Consider the following 14,320-nt stretch of genomic DNA (forward strand, 5'->3'; position numbering starts at 1 on the left):
AGATCTAAGAGACAGTTCTAGCAATCAAAGCTGCCATCCACCAGCAGGCTTTTAACCGAACCTCCTTCATCAGAGAAAAAGACAGTTAGCCTGTTTCAGTTGTGAAACGAACCAAGGACAATGCAAAAGAAGAAGACCAACTGGGACGACCGAGAGAACCATCGGACTGGACCGGCCCGGGGGTATTGGATGGCGGAGGGGAGGGGGACCTGCCACCTGAGATTCTACAAATGATAAGGCAAGTTGAAACACACACTACAGACAATATATATACTGAACTTTGTTTGGAGTCTATTACTGTCAGAATGAAGATGTTTTTGCAAATTGAGTATTGAGGGTTAGGGAGGGGGTAGGCTCCCCGAACCTTAGCCCTCAACAGGCGGCAGTGGAATCGTGAGGTTCCGATGGCACGTTAAACATTTACTATAGCGTTGAGGAGATGAAATCTCTATGAAAGATGACCACATCTTACTGTGAACCGTCTAGTCGGCACGGATGCCGCATGTAAGTAAATGTGGGCACTGTGTGGTACATGGATGACAATCCACACCTAGCAGAGGGGGCGATGTGCCAGGGGGGGCAATGCACCTTTGTGAACAGGCAAGGCTAGCGAAAACAGTCAAAAGTTTCCATACCCAAAGCAAGTGGGATGGGGATCAGACCGTCGGTTTCTAAACTAAGTGGCTGATAGGCACTACAAGCAGTTAGCCACTTGGGGTCCTGACTTGAAAACGGACTGTGAGATCGTGATCGACTGGGTCGCTGGCCGGTCGGATAGCATATGGCATGAGACCATAAATGCGTCCGGCTCAATGTACAGTCAGGCCACAATAAGCCGAAACCGAATGCGTTAGTAGGCGAGTTGTGCTTCTGTGATCAGTGTTTTTGAAAAGAAAATGCTGGGAAGCAGAAGGCTAAGGTGTGTCGATTTAGAGGAATCTGGATGGTAAGGCCTAAGAAGTGGAAAGGGACCCAGCCTAAAACTGCACCCGAAGGTACAAGGGGACCTCTCGTTCATAGAGGAGACCTTGCCCTGGAATGGGAGACCTGCATCTCTGGTGGACGGGGGGTTCTGCGGCCGGATGCAAGGCATACCGGCTTGGATTCAGCTCGACCATTGGGGGGGAGGTGTATCTAAGTAAGGGAAGAAGTGCATCCGAACGGGAGAGGTGTACTCTAACTGGAGGGAGGTTGAAAGGGTCAAAGCGATTGGGATGATTTTGTTTTGTGTTGATCACTATGATGGATTGGAATGTGATGTCGAGGAGGCCTATAGCAGCCAAGCGTCATGTTTTGTTTTGTTTTGTCACATGTACCAAGCTTCACGTTTGTTTTGTCACATGTAGGCCACATGTTATCTGTTCATGCTCGCTCTACTGAAAGAGGAATGTGTTTGTTTTTTAATAAGCTTGTATAAGGACATGATTTTCTGCAAGATACTGGTTTTTGTGTTTTGTGATTCTATCTTTCCAGCCTGGTGAAGAGCTTGGAGAAATATGTTTTCCATCTGGACACTTTGTATGAATCCACCTTTGACCACCCAGACCTGGACACTGTATTCTGAATCCATCGACCACCAGAGACAGTCACCTGTCAACTGGGGCACCTGTCATCTGGTGGTATAGAATCCATGGTCTGATTCTGATGATTGTGTGTAAGTCTTCTCACCACACATAAGATACATTGAACATTTGCAAAGAGACACAAACGTCATAATGACGCATCGCTCATCAAGATGAGATGAGGGTGAGATTAGCGCCTCTCTCCGACAAGTGGCATGCCGACGCCCAGGGCCGCCTCAGGGGGTGTGCGAGCAGTGCGGTCGCACAGGGCCTCGCGGGAAGGGGGGACTCGCATAAAAAAAAAATATATATATTTTTTATTTATTATTTTTTTAATTTCTTTTTAATTTTTTTTTAAATTTTAAATTTTTTTTTTGCGAGGCCCCCCTTCCCGCGAGGCCCTTTTTCATCACAGACCTAAAATCTAGTTTTGTTTATATGCTTATATATTTCACATTAGACACGTTCCTGGCTCTGAGGCTCTGCAGGCAGCAGAATTGGTTTCAATGAGGGGAGGGGTTACAGCCAGGTAAGCGTCTGTTGAGTTCATTGTGTGTGTCTGTGTGCGGGGGGGGGGGGGGGGCGTGAACCGACTCATTGCCAGACGTGAGCGATTCGACTCACGCTCACGGCAATGAATCGGCTCTTATGAACGAGTCGCTCATGACCGACCCATCACTAGCGTCTGACTATTTCGCGCGTGCAGCATTGGAGCCTAGGTTATGCCAGCCAAGATGAAGAGGACATCGTTCGGCAGATGGACTGAAGATGAAAGTTGTTGCATGTTAGACAGTTAAGTTAGCTTTAGCTACGTTATAATATTAAGTGTGGTTCAGTCGGGATATAGCCATGATGATGTCGGCTAGTAGCTAGCTTAGCTAAAGGCTAACTAGCGTTAGCTAACCTAGAGACAGCGCGTGCAGCATTGTTATGCCAAGATGAAGAGGATGGTCGTTCGGCAGATGAACTTCGTCAACTCCACGCGGTTGTCTCCATCCTCTTGGAGGTTTGGTGAGTTTTTAATGCACTCTGTTCTATTCCCGCCGTGGATATCTCTCTCTCTCTCTCTCTCTGGAGCCAAACTGGCCGACTAGCTGTTGTAGTACTAGTAGCTAACGGTGTGTGGCCTGGTGTCAGCACCTGTATTGCTTTTCTCATGTTGTACAGTTTTTCAGTGGTAGCCGCATAGCTTGCTTCTGCGTTAGCTAATGGTTAGCGATAGCCGGGTTGAGCTAACTGTTAGCCAGTTAGCTGTTTAGCTACGACGTTAGCTGCCGGCTGCGCTCGGCTGGGAACGTTAGTTTGATGCTATCAGTTAGCCTAGAGTTAGCTGTTAGCTTGTGCTACGACCATTGACATTAGCCGTGAGAATAGCACGGGGTTCTGGCACTCTGACTACGACATCATCTTTGACAGAAAATGTAGTCAGGCCTGCACCATGACAAGGCTCCGGCCATAGCTTCTTTTTGTCCCGGTGTGTGGCCTGGTGTCAGCACCTGTATTGCTTTTCTCATGTTGTACAGTTTTTCAGTGGTAGCCGCATAGCTTGCTTCTGCGTTAGCTAATGGTTAGCGATAGCCGGGTTGAGCTAACTGTTAGCCAGTTAGCTGTTTAGCTACGACGTTAGCTGCCGGCTGCGCTCGGCTGGGAACGTTAGTTTGATGCTATCAGTTAGCCTAGAGTTAGCTGTTAGCTTGTGCTACGACCATTGACATTAGCCGTGAGAATAGCACGGGGTTCTGGCACTCTGACTACGACATCATCTTTGACAGAAGATGTAGTCGGGCCTGCACCATGACAAGGCTCCGGCCATAGCTTCTTTTTGTCCCGCCAGCGAGAGGCCTTTCGTCAAGGTGGAGACCTGTGTTGCGGCCTTTCGCCCTGCGTTCCTCGTGCAGGTAAGATGTCATGACATTACCCCACTCTTCCTTCCTTCCCCTCCCGAATGTTTTGTTAATAACGATGTTTTTTTCCAGGCAAAACATATGTTACTTCACAACATTTGGAGATACGACATGTGCTGTGTGTGAATTGTCTTGGTCGTTTGTGTAGCTTGGGTAGCGTTGGGCCGTTGGCCAAAGCTGTGTGTGGCCTGGTGTCAGTACCTGGCTAGCCTATTTAGCTGAATGCTGTTTAGCTGTTTTCTCTGGTATAGACCCTCTTCTCTTTGGATTTAAGTGTTGATCTTTGCGTATCTCGCGTTTAAATCTCGCACAGGGCCTCGCATTTCTCCCAGGCAGCCCTGCCGACTCCCCTACTCATCTAAGGGGTGATCGACTGTCCGGAGGATAACACCGCTAACAGTACCACGTTTTTTCATTTGCTTTCATGATTGTTTTTTATTTTATTATGATTGTTCCTTTTATTGTACCTAAGAATACGACATTTTACAATTACCTGCATATGTGATTGTGGATAGTGTCTTAAGACTGTGGTTTAGTGATATTAATGCTTAGAATTATCATGCTACTTTCTGCCAAGTATGAAATTATGATGTATTGATGATTGATTTATTGTTCTACCTAGTACTTAAGACTGTAGTTTGGTGATGTTGATGTTTGAAATTACCAAGGTATGTGATTATGATGTATTGATGATTGATTTATTGTTCTACCTAGTACTTGAGACTGTAGTTTGGTGATGTTGATGTTTGAAATGACCAAGGTGTGTGCCAAGAATGGCACAAAGGGGGGAAATGTGAGTGTAATTTCACATTGTCCTCATTTGTGAGTCATGCTTATGGCTTTCTACAAAACACTGCAGCCATTCATCAGGCTTGATAAGGTTTGCAACAATCGAAGGTCAGCATGTTCTTGCGAGGGGGCCCGTTTGCACCTCCTCAAAAGCATATCTCTTCCGTCTTCCAAATGACCATATAAAGCCCAACCCAATCAGAAATTATCCTCCCAAACTAAAACGCACCAATTATACGTCTCTATTCGCTATGCTTATAACGTAACACACTATGCTTTTGTTTGCTTTTGCTCTGACAAACCTGTGATATACACTCTGGCAGACTAAAAGTCCCTCCATGGATGTGCACCTTCTTTTTCAAATAAACCAACATGTGAGTATTCAGAACCTTTATATCCTTGCTTCATTTGATTACTTGATTCTTGTCTGACCTTACTGTTTGCTATAATGCTGGGCGAGAACCATCATGGTCTGTACATTTAGATGCGCTCATAAGGCCTGTCCTGTGTTATTCTGCATTAATTAACCAATGATGACCAGTCGAAATCCACGACAGAACCTTTGTTTTTAATAAAAGAAATTAAAAACAAAAAAATTATTCTTATTTTCTTTTATAATTCTTTTTTTTTATCCTCAAACTAAATCCTCAATTTGAATAAAGTGATTAATCTGATTAAATTAGGCTTTTTTCTTTTATTAAATCAACTTTCCAGCCCCCTGTCAACTGTTAAATGATGTCAACTGTCAACCTAAATTAACATTCAGTATTCAATATTGTCTGATTCAATATTAACATTCATTATTACATGGCGTTTTAACATTCGCCAAAATGCTTGATTGTGATTGGTCAATAGCGCTCGGTTGCCCCTAACAGCGGTCAATTATTTCTCAATAATTCACCGCTGCTATGGGCAACGCGCAATAATGACCGCTGTTAGGGCAACAGAGCACTATTGACCAATCACAATCAAGCATTTTGACCGCAGTCACGAAAGCTAAGCTCAGCATATGCACAGCTGCACTACATCAGGTGCAATCAAGTCCACACACCTGCCGTCTGCCGATGACAGAGGAGCAACAGAACAACTGCGTCTGCATTTGATCTTGTCTTGTCGATGGTGTAAAATGAATTACTGTTAGTAAGTTAGCCCTGTAATAAGCGGGATAATGTATAGCTATACTCTGTCATTGTCGCAAAATAATTGACCTTCACTGCGTTTAGAACACCTCGGCTGCGCCTCGGTGTTCCAGAACGCAGTGTCTGTCAATTAATTTGCGACAATGACCTCGTAGCTATACGTATTCAAGTAGAACAGCTAGCTAGCCGCTGTGGACACTCACCTTTCCACAGCCAAAACGGTAGGCAAGGAACCTTGGTTGAGAAATGCAGGCTTCAATCTATGTTGTTTAGTCTATCTGTTCAGTACTGTTCAGTAATGTTTCAAGATGCACAATGAGATCTTCTGAGAGAATTGTTGAATAGATACACAAATGTTCTAGAATGTTTGATTATAACATCATACTGTGACATCACAAATGTTCTAGAATGTTCTATTATGACATCATACTGTGACACACAAATGTTCTAGAATGGTCTATTATGACATCATACTGTAACATCACAAATGTTCTAGAATGGTCTATTATGACATCTAATGTGACATCACAACGGAACATGTTTGAGTGCCATTTGAATAATATAAATAATGTTTGGTAAGGCTGTCCCCGAAGCCTGTTTTTGGGATTCAAACTTCGTCAGGGTTCTTCGAACGGACGTTCGAACCTTCGTTTTTAATAAAAAAATTAAAATATATATAATATTTCTTTTATAAATGTTTTTTTATTTTTTTTTATCCTCAAACTAAATCCTCAATTTGAATAAAGTGATTAATCTGATTAAATTAGTATTTTTTATTTTATTATTTTGTTAGTGATGTAATAAAAAATAACACAATATATGATTGGTAAACACTCTGATTAACCAAAACACTAGCCCCGCCTTACGTGACTGCGATCTGCAAGCCAGGGGCTTTTGTATCCGCAGTCACTCTCAGCTATGCCGCTACCAGGCTCATATTAAGTACCAAGCGCTGCTTTTGAGCTGGGGGTGGGTCAAAAATATATCAGATATGAATTTCAAAGATACCCAGCGTACAATATGGGTTTAACACAGCAAAACGCTGGGGTCTGAAAGCTCGGAGTTGCTAATAAACCTTTTAAATCATTGTTACAAAATGAGTGGTAATTACAGGCTGGTGCGCATGCGCTGTGACACCAATGGCGGAAATACACGGCTTGCTTTGTAATTACCACTCGTTTTGTAACAATGATTTAAAAGGTTTATTAGCAACTCCGAGCTTTCAGACCCCAGCGTTTCGCTGTGTTAAACCCATATTGTACGCTGGGTATCTTTGAAATTCATATCCGATATATTTTTGACCCACCCCCAGCTCAAAAGCAGCGCTTGGTACTTAATATGAGCCTGGTAGCGGCATAGCTGAGAGTGACTGCGGTTACAAAAGCCCCTGGCTTGCAGATCGCAGTCACGTAAGGGGCTACCAAAACACTTAAAGGGGACATGCATTGCTATTCCTAGCACTATTTGGGCAACTTTACACAATTCCTGTGAGTCTATGGAAGACATCTGTAAGGTTTATTCCAAAAAAATCATTGTTTTATATTTCTAATTAAGTACTCAAAACCATCATTTTTCAGCCTCAGGATTTCAGGCTGTTATTGGCTTGGCTCCACCCATACTAGCAGAATGCTTTGAGTGACAGCCACCCACCAAATAGCTCCGCCCATACTGCATCTCCCCATCCTTCCAGGTGAATAGAAAACACTTTATACTAAACAACATGGCTGTACCGGTACCGTATATTTGGGATCCAGACAGCGACCCAGACTATGTTTCGGAAGAAGAAGTTGAGTTGCAACAGCGAGGCTTGCAAATCATTTCCGAGTGGTAAGTTTATATTGTAACGTTAGTCTAATGGCTCGCCGAAAAGAGCCAGTAACGTTAGTACTTACTTCTGACTAGCTTGCTTCGATAGCTTGCTATAACGTTACTTTGTTTACCTCTGACTAGCTTACTTCGATAGCTTGCTATAACGTTACTTTGTTTACTTCTCACTAGCTTACTTCGATAGCTTGCTAAAATGTAAAGTTAACAGTAACGTTAGTACTTACTTCTGACTAGCTTGCTTCGATAGCTTGCTATAACGTTACTTTATAAAGAGCAGCATACCGTTATATGCAACAGTTCTGTATACGCGACCAGTTGTCCCATACTTTTGGTTGTACTGCACAGCCATTTGACCTAATGTCCCCCCGCAAATTTATATTGTAACATAGTATAAAGTAAAGTTATTTGGGAACATGCATCCTAGGTCAATTGGCTGTGCAGTATAATCAAAAGTGGGACACCATGTCATGTTTCAAGTTTCAAGTTTCTTTAATAGTTGTCATACAGAAGTACAGAATACTTTTATACAAAATGCTTCTTACTGTTACGCTCCAGAGACTGTGCAAGACAAGATAAGTATGAAATAAAATAACATAGTATAGCATGTAAATTAGAAGTAAAAAATTGGGTCACAGTGTTCAGTATAGACATATGTACAATGTTCGATGCAGAATAGACGTAACTGAGTTACCATATAATATACAATATACTATGCAGTGTACTAATATACAATACTATATAGTGCAAGGCAGAAATGGGATGAGGTGCAATTTAGGTACAATTTACAGTAGGTGTACGAGTTGTAGTGCAAATCCTTTATCAATAAATATAAAGTGTGTTTGTGTGATCTAAAGTGTGGAGAGTGGGTGCTGCAGTGTGTTGTTTGTTTAAGTGAGTGTGTGCGTGTGGGTGTGTGTGCTGTGTGCATTTGATGGTTGTTGCATAGTGTTTATTGTTCGTTTAGCAGCCTGATGGCCTGGGGATAGAAGCTTCTTCTGAGTCTTTCTGATGTCACCCTAACTGTATGTCATATGTTATAATGAATTGAAAATGGGGGACCCTGATGTAAACAAGACGAAAGTCTTTTCCTGGTCTCCATCCTAGCATCCTCAAGCAGTTGTGTGTATTGAGCAGTACTGTATTGTAGCCATTTTGATCATTGATAGATTGATTTCCTTCACCCTCAAATCAATCTACTAGGTGTACCTGTGGGAATTGTGGACGAATGCCGACAGAGGTGGAGAATGTCTGCTGCATGGAGGTTCCTCAGGTACAGTAGTAATGTCACACAACCTTGCATCTGGGTAGCACTGAAAACCATGCATATGGCTAACTATTTTGTTTTCTATAGGTCAGGAGAAGAATAAACCAAGAGCCCGAGGCAGTTCCGTGCATGGTTGTTCATCCTGGATTGCAACCAGTCTGCTTCAACCCATATACCCTACAAATGGCAACAAATATATACAGGGCAGATTTTGGCCGGATACCAGTCCGCGGCATCAATAAGTAAATAATATTTATTACAGATTTATATTTTATTTACAGGTGTTTCTCCATCTTGCATCTCTCAGACTATACTAATATTTCTTGCAAACACGATCTAATCCTTATTGCACATCCCACATAATCAATGGTGTCCAGCTTGCTACTGTCCAATGACATGACATGACAAATAGTAATTTCACAACGTTTATTTTTTATTTATTTGTGCATAAATATAATACTTCCTCTTGCTCTGTCTTCCACATACTTAGAACAGCAGGTTCCAAGAACTTCTTGGCGTGTCCCCGAAACGCTCTGTACTTGATTGTCTTTTGACGCGTAACGCATTGAGAACCTAAAAGAATAAATGAATAACGCTTTGTTAATATGCATGTGTGAAACACAAACAAAAAGAAAACATAATGGATATATGACTTGTGCAATCAAATACCTTCTCCATTTGGGTGAAAGATGAGCCAGTGAAAAACACAGCAGCCGAAAGCTGTAAATTTCCGGCTGGTGTGCTCCCAATCAATGGCTGACTGGACCACTTTCTGCTATATTTGCAACTAGGGCAGAGCTGGCTGAGAGCCAAGAAGGTCTCTCGCATAGTCTTCTTGATATGACATCCAGCATCGCACACCGGACACTGTTGGAATAACTCTAGTAGACAGTCTTCGTAAACGATGTATTTCTGGACCTCATAGATTGGTTTTGATGATTGCCTGCTCGCTCAAGGGAGAAAAATAGAAACACAAATAAATAACGTCATCGACACACAGCACAACTGGCACATCTATACAGCTTTACTATTTACCGGCCATGGAGATTTTTGTAACAACTTACGCTAGAATCGAGGGCTCGCTCATCAATGAGTCAATGTTGAACGTGGAATCATGAGGCTCTGGAACGTCTATGGAGCTGTAGGTCACTTCATCCTCATCGGACTCCAGTCGTGGTCTTTTACTGGGTCTAAACGCCTTCACATGTGTTGAGGTGGAGGGTCCCCTGTTGACTAGACCAGTAGCCAGTAGTCCCCACCCGACAGCTACAGACACCACTTTATATGTAAAGGCTATTATAGCTGCCAAAACTACATGTGTGTTGGAATACATTAATTGCTAATTGATCAGACATTTTACAAACCTCGACTCTTGACATGTGACCGTAGAGTGTTCTTAGACAGCTGTGTGCCAACAGAACTCATATTTGGGGGGTCGGTCTGGCAACTGATGTCCCTGGAAGCTGGACGCAGGCGAAGCTGGGCGCAGGCGAAGCTGGGCGCAGGCGAAGCTGGGCGCTGGAGCTTGTGGCCTAAGTAAGGACAAATAGTAAAACAATTACATTATATAATCCAAGCCACAAATATAAATAAACAGAAATGATATACCCCACCCCCCCAAACACAGCTATCTGACTCCGTCGAACACACTAACGTTAGATTTTATTGATAACATACCCCACCCCACCCCCCCAAACACAGCTATCTGACTCCGTCGAACACACTAACGTTAGATTTTATTGATAACATACCCCACCCCACCCCCCCAAACACAGCTATCTGACTCCGTTGAACAGACTAACAGTAGATTTTATTGATAACATACCCCACCCCACCCCCCCAAACACAGCTATCTGACTCCGTCGAACACACTAACGTTAGATTTTATTGATAACATACCCAACCCCACCCCCCCAAACACAGCTATCTGACTGCGTCGAACACACTAACGTTAGATTCTATTGACAACATACCTCACCCCACCCCCCCCCCCCCCCCCAACAATGGTTCCCCCACACACACACACACACACACACACACAGTGAACATAGCAACAGTTAGTTAGTTAGCTGACTAATTATGACATATCTACTTACTACCTCTGTCGGGTCCCGTGTGAATGGGGGGTCCCCACTACCCACCTTCAAAAACACTCTCAAAAAACACCTACGTGAGACTGCAATTCGAAACTGGCCCCTACAAATGTCCTAACCTAGTTGTACAGTAAATGACCAAGTAAGGCTTTGTCAACATTCCAATGTACAGTGTAAAATGTGTGTGTGTCCCCTACCCAACCCCCCCCCCCCCCCCCCCCCCCCACCTCCAATGTACAGCCCTCACCCAACCCACCCAACCCCACCCCACCAACCTCCTCCAATGTACAGTTTCTACGCCAAATGTATATACACTCCTTTTCTGGACACTTTTGTATCACAAACAGTACTGTATTTGCAAATCTGATATGTCATAAATGTATAGATGTAGCAGTACTGTCTATCTGTATGTCATGTATGTCATATATGTTATGATGAATTGAAAATGGGGGACCCTGGTGGAAACAAGACGAAAGTCTTTCTCTGGTCTGCATCCCCTTAACAATTGTATGTATTGAGATGTACTGTACTGTACCCATTCTGCAATCTGTTAATAAACTTTTCAATCAATCAATCAATCAATAGTTGGTACAACTCCTTTCTTTATAGATGGGCGGCCGAGTCTGTCTAAAGTGAACTTGATTGATCCATGTTGGGAGACTACACAATTCTTTGTGTGTGATATCTAGTTATTATGTTGAGTCAAAATACGTTTGTTGGCCAGCCGTCTGGTGGTCATCGGTTATCGTAATCTTACATTTAAATTAAATGTTTGCTCATGCATATCTTTGGACACCTCTAGCTGATAAACCAATCAGGATACAGAAACGGGAAATACGGACCCCAAAATTGTCAACAAGAACGGAGAATGGATCTGACTGGAACGCTAGCTGGATTACATTGCAACATGAGACAGTAAATACTATTGTAATAAAACGTTCAAAACTAGGTTCAATTTGTGTATTGTTTTGTTACTATAAGATTGTATTTCGCACTGTACCGACGTCACAGATGAGCTTTAGATGGTTAACGTGATATTAACGTTAGATCTATTATCCGACCTAAATACTATTGTAATAAAACGTTCAAAACTATGTTCAACTTGTGTTTTGTTTCTTACTATAAGATTGTATTTCGCACTGTATTAAGCCATACCGACATCAGGTGAGCTTGCTAGCCATTAGATGGATAACGTGATATTAACGTTAGATCTAACCGACCACAATTTGATTCGAAATGTATTACCTCACTTTGTTGGTCTCTCACGAAAGTCTTTCTCTGGTCTGCATCCCCTTAACAATTGTGTGTATTGAGCCGTACTGTATTGTACCCATTCTGCAATCTGTTAACCGTTTTCAATCAATGTCAGACGTCCTCGCTATAAAAAAAACGATTGAATTGCTCAGAATTAAAAATTATGTCCCCAATAGGACATAATAATATTAATATTATTCCCCAGTATGACACAATAAACACAGAATGAATGCTACCAAATAGAATGCTATATGCAATTTGCTCCTCATATACATAACATAGCCCACAGGAAGGCAAAGTTGACAAACACAAAAGGTTTGTACCAAAATGCAATTTATTTTAAACATAATGATACTGGTAAACTGGTAAACAAGAATACCCTGAAGACTCTAGCAGGAGCACTCATTCAAGGGTACTACGACTATGCTTGCACCTCATGGTACCAAAGCACCTCAAAGGCACTAAAAAAACAAATTACAAACACAGTACAGCAACTTGCAATGGGCCTGGTCTACAAGATACACTACGCGACCAAGGTACCCATGTACATGTCAAAATACTTCCCAAAGGTCAGTGAATACCACGATCACAACACCAGAGGGAGCTCCACAAATCATGTAAAACCCAGATTCGGCTCAAACAAGGGACTAAACACGTTTCGCAATTATGCCACATCAATGTGGAACGCCCTACCTAAAGCTGTAAAGGAATGTGAATCACTACCCACTTTCAAAAACACTCTCAAAAAACACCTACGTGAGACTGCAATTCGAAACTGGCCCCTACAAATGTCCTAACCTAGTTGTACAGTAAATGACCAAGTAAGGCTTTGTCAAGTATTCAAATGTACAGTGTAAAATGTGTGGGTGTCCCCTACCCAAGTGTAAAATGTGTATGTGTCCCCTACCCAACCCCCCCCCCCCCACCTCCAATGTACAGCCCTCACCCACCCACCCAACCCCACCCCACCCACCCAACCTCCTCCAATGTACAGTTTCTATGCCAAATGTATATACACTCTTTTTCCCCACTCTTTTTTATCACAAACAGTACTGCATTTGCAAATCTGATATGTCATAAATGTATAGATGTAGCAGTACTGTCTATCTGTATGTCATGTATGTCATATATGTTATGATGAATTGAAAATGGGGGACCCTGATGTAAACAAGACGAAAGTCTTTCTCTGGTCTGCATCCCCTTAACAATTGTATGTACTGAGCTGTACTGTACTGTACCCATTCTGCAATCTGTTAATAAACTTTTCAATCAATCAATCAATCAATACATGATTAATGTATTTTTTTACTGGACTGGCCCTGTAATTTGCCCTTCAGGTGAAAACTAGCAATATGGGTGTAAGAAAATGTGTATTAATCCTGTAACATGAGTCAAGGTCAGATCTAGCCTGGAATAGAGAACAGAATGTTGATTTTTTGATGTTCAAGTTTCTTTATTAGTTGTCATACAGGCCCAGAAAAGTACAGAATACTTTTTATATAAAATGCTTATTTTTTTGTTTTGCTCCAGAGATTGTGCTAGATAAAAATAGATAAGTATAAAATAGAAGTCAAGTACGTAGACAAGTGTTCAATATATACATACAATGTACAATGCAGAGTAGAAAAGTTACAATACAATATACTATACAGTACAATGCAGAAATGGGATGAGGTACAATTTAGGTACAATTTACAGTAAGGTGTAATGAGGTATGGGTTGTAGTGCAAATTCTTTGCCAATAAATATAAAGTGTGTTTAGGTGTTCTAAAGTGGGTGCTGCAGTGAGTTGTTTGTTTAAAGTGAGTGTGTGCGTGTGGATGTGTGTGCTGTGAGTGCATTTGATGGTTGTTACATAGTGTTATTGTCATTTGTATGTGTGTAATGTGTAACTAGTACAGTGGAGGGGTGTCCAGTCCAGGGCCCAGAGAGTAGAGAGCTGTGTGAGTCGTCCCCGGACAGCTTATGTGAGAGGATGACCATCCTTGTTCAAAAGTTGAGCTCTTGCAGATTAGCCTGGCCCCACTTCTATCCAGAACAATATATATATATAAGGGGACTGCACATTGTTTATTCACTGTGCTGTTTACCATGGCCTCTCATTCAATCATGATATTAATTGTTTTGGGAAATACAGGTCCTGCAGTTGCCACTCTGATAATGGTTCTTGATATAGAGCAGGGCCAGTCACCTCAAGAGCTCAATCTTTGAGCTTGCATGATTACTATATAACCCTCAGGCTAGGGTTGGATTAGGCCTAGAATATATCTGTCGTGTGGTCCAGGGTTGAGCATCTGGGGAAACAGAAAAACAATCAATACATTTTGGAACATTGTTACTACAATAGATAACGTTATTCATCATATTAACAGATTGCAGAATGGGTACAGTACAGTACAGCTCAATACACACAATTGTTAATGGGATGCAGACCAGAGAAAGATGTTCATCTTGTTTACATCAGGGTCCCCCATTTTCAATTCATCAT

Source organism: Notolepis coatsorum (assembly GCF_963971535.1).
Source record: "Notolepis coatsorum genome assembly, chromosome: 18".
NCBI classification, from domain to species: Eukaryota; Metazoa; Chordata; class Actinopteri; order Aulopiformes; family Paralepididae; genus Notolepis; species Notolepis coatsorum.